This window comes from Microtus oregoni, unplaced genomic scaffold, assembly GCF_018167655.1.
Source record: "Microtus oregoni isolate MIOR12 unplaced genomic scaffold, Mior012 000037F_ref0000500, whole genome shotgun sequence".
Classification (NCBI taxonomy): domain Eukaryota; kingdom Metazoa; phylum Chordata; class Mammalia; order Rodentia; family Cricetidae; genus Microtus; species Microtus oregoni.
This window is the reverse complement of record NW_024543096.1, coordinates 6,197,605-6,206,743: the sequence shown is the minus strand read 5'-3', so window position 1 is coordinate 6,206,743 and position 9,139 is coordinate 6,197,605.

Sequence of the window (9,139 nt, the reverse complement as noted above, 5' to 3'; positions counted from 1 at the left end):
CCCAAATGGCTAGCAAACTCCATACGGAGCCTCTTCAGTGCCCATCTTCCTCTTGAAGTTATTGGTGCTGCCAGGAGCAGATGTGTCTCACTGTCATAAAAAAGTCCTAACTTCTTAAAACACATTAAATACTATATTCTGAAGGACCCTGAATGATTTGAAGAATACCTAACTAACTGAAATATATCTCTATATATCAAGAAAGCTTAACTAATATGACTACAAGATTGACTATTATAGATGATTATCTATTAACCTATATTTAATTGTACATTGCATTTTTAAATGAACTGCACAATCACAATACCTTAATCAAGAGCAGAAATATACATATACAAAACTGACCTTAAATTTGTATCAATAAACCAGGAACCATACCAATGCAAATCTCTATAGCCTATCCCTTTTTAAATGTAAACAACCATTTATAAACAATACTTGGGAATTTGGGCACAGTTCTCTCCAAACTACTTCCTGCTGTTTATTGGGCAAAGTAATTTTGGGTTATTCACGGAGACCTTCCAGGTGATCTTGGTCCATCAAACTACACTAGTCTGGAATTAATCCACAGACTCTCATCTTCTGTGGAAACAAAAGAAGAACCTCTTGTCAAAGCAACAAATCCTTAGACCCAAATTCTGAAGTCACGATACCTTTAATGTTTAGCTTAGCAGCCCATACAATGAAATGTCTCTTTGTACTTAGCTCATTCACAGTCAAAAAAATTCAAAGAAAATCAATAATATACATTATCCAGACTCTTTGTGTATTTTCCATCTTTATGTGGTTTTTCTTTAATCTTTGATTGTGTACTCTGTCTCTTTAAAAAGTTTACCTTTTCTTAAAACCACTTACTTCTTTTTATAACTGTCTATATTCTTTTTCTTTTTCTTTTCTCTCCCAAGCCTATGTACATTTATCTATCACTGTGACCCATTTAGACACCTTTCCCATCTGAATTTGTCTTTATTGTATATCTGTAATACTTTTCTGACCAGGACTGCTTCTTGAAATGTTAAGCAGCTAAGCTTCATTGGTAAGACTAAGGCTGCTTTGCCTTTTGGCTCCGCCCAGTCCAACATGGTGGGGCAGAGGTCTGTTTAGCGTGAGCCACACTCATAGCCCCATTTTCAGGCACACAGTGGGTCTACGTTGCCATTAAACAAGTTGTAGCAGTCTGTTCACAAACCCGATTTAAATGCTCCATAGCCTGATCTCCCAAAAGAGTTAGCGCTCGTGCTGGCAGCATGGCCCAGAAAGCCATGGTTTCAAAACCATGTGGCTTTCTTTCTGATACCTCTGAAAAAGGAAAACCTTTCTTAAAGGAGCCATGGCATTAAGCCATGCTTAACTCTGTTATTTTGTGTCTAGAATTCCTTTCCAAGCTTTCTCAGGTTTAACATGGATTTAGTCAACCACACTGGCACTCCAATTTGTTGTAGGAGACTTGTTTGTTTCCTGACTGCTCAGCCCAGGTAAAGTTCCAGTGTCTGTCTCTGGTATATGCCTTCTGTAGGGCTACATGGCTTCTTTCTGACTCTGCCTTCTTTCTCCCAGCATTCAGTTTAGTTTTTCCCACCAATTTCTGTTCTGCCCTGCTCTGCTATACACTCAAAGCAGTTTCTTTATTTTTTTTCTTTCTTTTTTCTTTTTTTTTGGTTTTTTGAGACAGGGTTTCTTTGTGGTTTTGAAGCCTGTCCTGGAACTAGCTCTTGTAGACCAGGCTGGTCTCGAACTCACAGAGATCCGCCTGCCTCTGCCTCCCAAGTGCTGGGATTAAAGGCGTGTGCCACCATTGCCCAGCAGTTTCTTTATTAACCAAAGGTATTCACAGCATACAGACCCACATCAAATATCCTTCCACGTGTTTATTGGCCATTCACTTACCTTTTGACTTTATTCATATCCTCTGCCCATTTTTCATGAGTTGGGTCTTTTTCTGTAACTGAGTTGTAATAGTTTATTATATATTCTCAATTAAAATTCTTATATATAATTTCCAAAAAAAGTTTTCTGCCATTCTGTTGGTTGCCTTTTTACTTTCTTACCAGTACCCTTTAAAGCACAACATTTTTTATTTGCTGATTTTGGTGTCACATCTAAAAAATAAAACCATTACTACACCACTGCCTAATCCACAGTCGTGAAGATCTATACCTTTGTTTATACTCTCCTTTGCAGAGTCTTACAGTCTTTAGTCCATTTTGAGTTGATATTTTGCATGTGTTGCAAAGTGTGTGGGAATCTTGAATATAGGTTTGAAGAAGTTGGATACAAAGCCCATAAAACACCCAGGGGAAAAAATGACAGGAGTGTAAGAAATACCAATAAAAAGTCAAGAAAACAAATTTAGAACCATTAATCCATATAAAAGAAAAGAATCCTAATGAGTAGCCAATGAGAACACGGTGCCAACAATTATCCACAATTCTCTGAACATTATTTCCAAACGATGGAGACCTACTGAGCCAGCAGAGAAACCAAGGCTCAGAAAGGAGGAAGTATGGTGTACTCAGTCTTACCCTGCCCCCTAGGGTGGTTCAGCCAGCTGGAAAAGTGGAGCCATGAGACAATGTGTACCCCAGTCCCCCAACATGCTTAGTTTGGTTAGTTAATTTTCTGTGTGGTGATATGAATGTTTCTGTGGCTAAAATTAAAGCAGATGCAAATAACTTTGGGAGAAGAGAAAACCCATGTGCCTTTGTAAGGGAAGTCAGTTTGTAAAACCAATGGTCCCAGGGTTAGGATTAGCTAGTGATTTTGTGTGCTAGACAAGTGCTCTACCACTGGGCTACAACATCCTTCTCTTAGTAACCTTATGTCTCCTGCTGGAAAACTCAAGCCTCCAGCTTCTCCTCTTATTTGGCCAGTGGGTGACGAACCTGAATAAGATCAAATGATCAAGGCAAACCCCAATGAGCCTCCATCTGAGTTTGAGAGGTAGTACATGCCAGGTGACTTCAGGGGCCACCTCTGTCTTGCTAGAATTGCCCAGTGGCTGAGGACTGAGGAGCCAGCTTTTTGCTTTGAATCAGCTTGGTCTTAGTTTCCTCATGGATAAAATCCATAGGAAGGCCTCATGGTTCTCATCTCACATAATTATCATGAGAAATAAAGGAGTCATTTTAAAATATAGAAAGCTGTGAGTTCGAGCCCAGCCTGGTCTACAGAGCTAGTTCCAGGACAGGCTCCAAAGCCACAGAGAAACCCTGTCTCGAAAAACCAATATATATATATATATATATATATATATATATAGAAAGATACCGAGGACCACTGATACCTCCTATTCATGGGCTCTGATTCTACCATCACATCTATTTCTCTTCTGCAACAGGTTTCCCTATGCATCCCAGCCTGGTCTGGAACTTGCTATCCTCCTGTGTCAGCCTTTCTAATACAGATGTGTGTTGCCAGGCTCAGCTTATAGTTGTTAAAATGTTCTCTTTTCCAGCTACTTCCTGTGGTCCTTTGGAAGTAATAGCCACTCCATTCTCATCAACTTGGTTTTTCTAGTCAAGAGCCCATAAAGTGAATCTTCTATTCGTAGCTTTTGGTTCACAGAACCTACCAGAAGGAACTTTGCTGTGGGACAATGGTCTGTATCCTGTCAATTATACTTTAAATTAATGCTGATTGTCCAGTAGCCAGGTAGGAAGTATAGGCAGGACAGGAAGTAGAGGCGGGTCAATGAGATCAGGAAGAAGGAAGTCCTAGTCTGTAGTCCTGACCCAGTCACAGAAGAAGCAAGATGTGACTGCCTCGCCAAATAAGGTAGCGAGCCACGTGGCTAACATAGACAAGAATAATGGGTTAATATAAGTTATAAGAGTTAATAAGAAGCCTGAGCTAAGGGGCCAATCAGTTTATAACTAATGTAGACCTCTGTGTGATTTCTTTGGGACTTAACAACTGCAGGAACCAGGCAGGACAGAAAACTTAGTCAATAAAACTTGATTTTTCCAGACTCATCATTTTGTCTGACCAGTCAAAGGGACCTAGTTAGGTCTTCCTCCAATCAGTTCCCACCTCAGTGCAGTCATCCAAGCGCAGGAGAGAACCATTTTCCTCTGTGCTCAGTGCTTGGACACAGAACGGCCACACAAGGAGACACACACAGTGCCTGTGCTTACACCATCAGTCTGTGGCACCACTTCTCATCTCTGCCTTTCCCAGGAGGATCCTGCTCTCCCATATACCACATCAGAACAATCCTTCCAAATGGCTCTGCTTTCTCTCCACCTCTTAGCCCTGTGCGCTTGACTGTCCCCTCCAGCCACTCATACAAAGTACTTCCGTGCATTCCTATTTCTCTTCTGAAAATTCTTCACAGAAACCACCCTCAGTCCTTTACCCTCTTGAGCTCCTTGACCCAGAGAGCCGCCCTGTGTATCAGTTCCGCTGTTTCCGGTGCTGCCTGATAGCCAGCCTGAGGTTCCCTCACCAAACGCCTCAGATTTCCCACTTGGGAACTTCAGCTGACTGTGAGCGCCTACAAGACAAAGACATCATCCTTCAAAGGGACCAGAAAGGGCTGTTTAAGTGTGATTGACAACAACTGAACCATGGAATGCATATTTCCACACTGAGAAGGTCCCTTTGAGGTTATGACCATGTAGCTAACTTTCAAAATAGGAGAAGGGGTCAGAAGTCTGTCCCCTCCGGCGCCGTGCATGTTCATTTCTGAAGGAGAAACTCAGTCACTTTCAGAATACGACAGTGGTAGAGACAGGAAGCTACAAAACCACACGGTGAAGCCAGAACTTTCTGAACTTGATAGACGGAATCAGAGCATTTTATAGAAAACAATCAACACTTAGTGTTTTGTGGCTGTTGTTTCCCCCAAAAACTGAGACCTCCGACCAGAAATCTGTAGTAAGTGGTGGCAGGTACCAAGAGTCAATAACAGGAAGCCAAGAGGGGTTCAATGAAACAGGTAAGGTTGCTGCCCCTGCCCGTAGTGGGTGGAGCCGGAGATACTTCAGAAGGCTCCTTGTCAAACCCAGAGAATATCCACGTGTTTCTCGCCACAGAACTGGTTTAGTTTCAAGGACTTGGCCTTGATTTCATAGACTCATTTGAGGAGTTCTTTGTCTTTGTTATGTTTTTTATATAGGGTTTCTGTAGCCAAGGCTAGTACTGAAATAACACACACTTCTGCCTTAGCTTTCCACATGCTCAGATTATAGTTGTGTGCCACCATGCCTGACTGAGGAATTGGACTGAGACTCACTTTCCTATTCCTGGTATCCAGAGTGGGCAAAAGAGGGTGAAGAGGCTCTCAAGGCCATATTTAGTTCTATTGAAGCTCACTTGTGTGTGTCTGTGCCTTGTACAGGTACAGGCACTCAGGAACACGTTTGATGGAGGCTTGTTCTTCCTGGAGCGGAGCTGTCCTAATACCAGTTGCTGAGAAGGATGAAGATGCTTTGGCTGGTATTGAAATGGTTAATGGATTTGCTCACTTTGTCCCGCCCATGAACTGCTTGTTAGAGTGTATGATTTAAGAACCCAAAAGTCAGGTCAGTCTCTATCCTCATGAACTGAGTCTTGGTATAAAACACAGCCTCGAAACTAGCCATAACAAGAAATTCAATTACAGCAAATCCATGGTAATTCCCCCTCCCAGCAATTTCACCTTCAGGGAGAGTTCATGGGGCTCACACAGCACAAGGCTACCTTGTAAATCCTTTCACAGAAATCAACCTTTTAAAGGTCTGCAGTCTCTCTCCTCCTGATCCCCAATGGAGGTGTGTAGTGGGAAAGGGTGTGTGTGAAGGGCTCTACTTCCTGCTTCCTCTTCCCTACACTCCCCTTGTTCCAGGAATCTCCCTCCTCCCAGGCAAGCTGACTATGGAGGTAGCCAGTTTTCTGTCACTGTAGCACATTGCCGTCTACAGTGAAAAGGGTAGTTTTGGCTTATTGGAGGTTTAAGTTCACGGTCATTGGCCCTGCTGCTTGTGGCTCTGTGCTGAGACGGCACTTCTCAGGGGAGTGGGCAGTAGAGTGGAGGCACTCATTACACATTTAGGGAGTGAGAGAGAAAAAGAGGGAGCCCCCACAACCCCTTTGGATGGCATACCTCCAGTGATCTACGAACTTTGAACTAGGTCTGTCTCCAATTCCCGCTCACCTCCCAATAACATCACCCTGAACATCCATATGCTAATGTATGGGTTGTTGGTATCGGGGCAGGGATGGTCCTCCAAACCAAAGCTATAGTACCTCACAAAGTGGTCATCACGGAGGCTTTCCTTCAAAGACAAACTCTACAGGAGCCTCCATCTAACTTAACAGCTATTGACAAAGATATTTTTCTATATTATGAACTGTATAAACACTTTTGTGTGTGTGTGTGTGTGTGTGTGAGGTTGTATATGTTATATACATAAGCTATTAACTTTGAGAAATACATTTCAGATACCTTATAAATATATAAAATAGGATAATAAAATGTTATAGCTTGGGCTTTGTGGGTGGGTGCTTGTATTCCAGTTTCTCCAGGTTCTGATCTACTACTTTCTACTGGGGTGACATGGGCTAATTGCCTAAAATACTTAGATTCCCGAAGTAAAAGAAACTGGTTGAGTTCCATTCACTGGAGAATGTTAGGAATTATTTTTTATCTTAACAATACTTGTCAGCAGAGAGGATGTTTCATAGTCACTTACTTTGTTAAAAACTTCTGTGGAAGTAAGAAATGAGTCTCAAGGTTTTTGTTACTGTCACGAGATGCACATTCTCTTCAGGCTTATGGGATGTTTGTGGAACCTCTCTTCTCACCACAGGAATTTGGCAGCAGTGCCGTGGCATCTGAGGCTAGGCCAGACTAACACTACCCTACACGACCTCTGTCTTCAGGGCACTTGTCCTTAGAACCCAGACACCATGCTGAGAGGAAGCAGGTAGAACAGAGAGGCCACGTGAAAGCTGTATGGTTTTCCTTCTTTCCTTTTTTTCCTTCCTTCCTTCCTCCCATTCTTCCTTCCTTCCTCCCATCCTTCCTCCCTTTCTCCCAAAAGAAGTCCCAGGCCTCTGGTAGCTCTCTGGTACACTGTGTGGGTGACTCTCCAGAGCAGGTGACAGCTCGGTAGTGACCTAAGATCCAGGGAGACATATTTGGATAGATAGTTTGAGTTCATATATATATCTCAATGTTCTCAAACCAAACAGTCCATGTTGGTTATCAGATGTTGTTAGGAGTAGACTGCCAGTCTATTCCCGGCTGCTTCGACCAAAATAATCACACAAAACTATATTACTTGCAATACTGTTTGACAGATAGCGTAAGCATATTTCTAGCTCGCTCTTATATCCTAAACCAGTCCATTTCTATTAATCTGTGTATCGCCACATGGCTGTAGCTTACCGGCAAGGTTTCAGATCGCCTGTTCCAGGCAGTGGCTACACAGCAACTCTTGACTGCTTTCTTTCTTCCCGCATTCAGTTTAGTTTTCCCTGCCTAGCTCTATTCTGCCCTGTGCAGGCCCGAAACAGCTTCTTTATTCATTAATCAATAGAAGCAGCACATATACAGAAGGGCTTCCCACATCAAGATGTTTCAGAAGTCTCTGCTTCCTTTTGCTAATCTATCACCATTTACTTAGGATGCCAACGAAGTGTAAGAAAAGCTGGGTCTCTCTCTCCCATGAGCTTTGACCAATTTGCATTCATTGCTGATAATACTCAGAGGAGTAACATGCTGTAACCTTGCTGCTTTGTAATCTTGCTGCTTTGATGAGGACTCCTCAGAGTTGCATGCACACAGCCCCAGTACAATGAAGGAGGAGATGATGAGTCATTCTCAGCTTATCTCAGTGTTTCTTCATTTCTGAGTGCTCTTAAAATGGAACAGAAGGATATATAACACTATACACACACACACAGTACACCTTTGATTTTATTTTTATTTTATTGACAGGAATTCCTGGTTGAAAGAAGGGTGGAAACCATTGCCTTAGGGAAAAAAAGGCTAGCCCGGCAGGGTGACACACACCTGCAGTCCCAGCTGAATGAAGACAGGAAGATCTGGAGTTCAGTCAGCCAGGGCTATATAGTAAGACAAAGAGGGGAAGCATAGTAGGGGAATCGTTTTACCTTGGGGCCCAAACCACACTTTCCATCTCTTTTTTTCCATTCAGAAGTCTGTGAGCTCCTGGTGGCAATTTCTGGGCATGACCTTTAATTACACTCAAAGTGACAATGCATGGTTCTGCCTTTTTCCCAGATGCCTCAGCTCCTTTGGGATTGTGATCACTGGTCATTGGAAAGAGACAGAAAGCAAAGAGAAGGGAGGAGGGAGTTCCCAGCCTCCAGTGACTCCTGCCCAAAAGATGGCTCTCCCAGGGGGAGCCTATACACCCTCTGTCCAGTTTCTGCATGCTTGTTCCCCAGCTCCTGTGAAATGTCTTCTGTTGACAGATAAACCACAGCAGTAAGAATCAGCCTGCGATCACCAGTTCCTGTCTCCAAATTAAGTTGAAATTTGAAGGAACTTACCTACTCAAAATAATCACTACATGTTTGGAAATGGAGGGGGGGGGGGCAGAGCCTGAAAAAGGGATCACGAGACATATCTGCAGTCTCTCTTCATGGCAAGGAAAGCTACTGAAGATGAACTTAGAAAGGAAAGCTGAGCCGAGCAGCCCTCCCAGCTGAGTTCTCCAGGAGCCTTCTCCACACCCAGGCAGCTCCATCATCAGGAAACCCCACGGAGGCCTTGTCTAGGAGTTAATGTCTAATTCCACCTTTCCATCACTGGCGAGTATCTGTTTCTCTTTACAGCAAGGTGTGCCTGTGACTTAACATTGTGCTACAACTCGGGCATACTGTTTAGACAAGCATTCCCAATCAAGAAATTATCTAAGAGCATTTACAGATGCGACCATTATACATGTCTTCCCTTCTCTTTTAAAAGCACTTCTCAGTCTATTATCTTTTTTCATTTCGTGCTAGTCTTTTGTGTACAGCTAATCTTAGGATAGTTACGAACCCACTCCAAACTATATCCTCCCAACTCTCATACTCAAACCTTCTAGGAACTTCTTAACTCTAGCTTGGCTATAATTCTGAGTATTCATGTTAAATAAGAGGATACATTTAACAACATGCAGTTAAAAGTGACCAGCAGGATCCATTA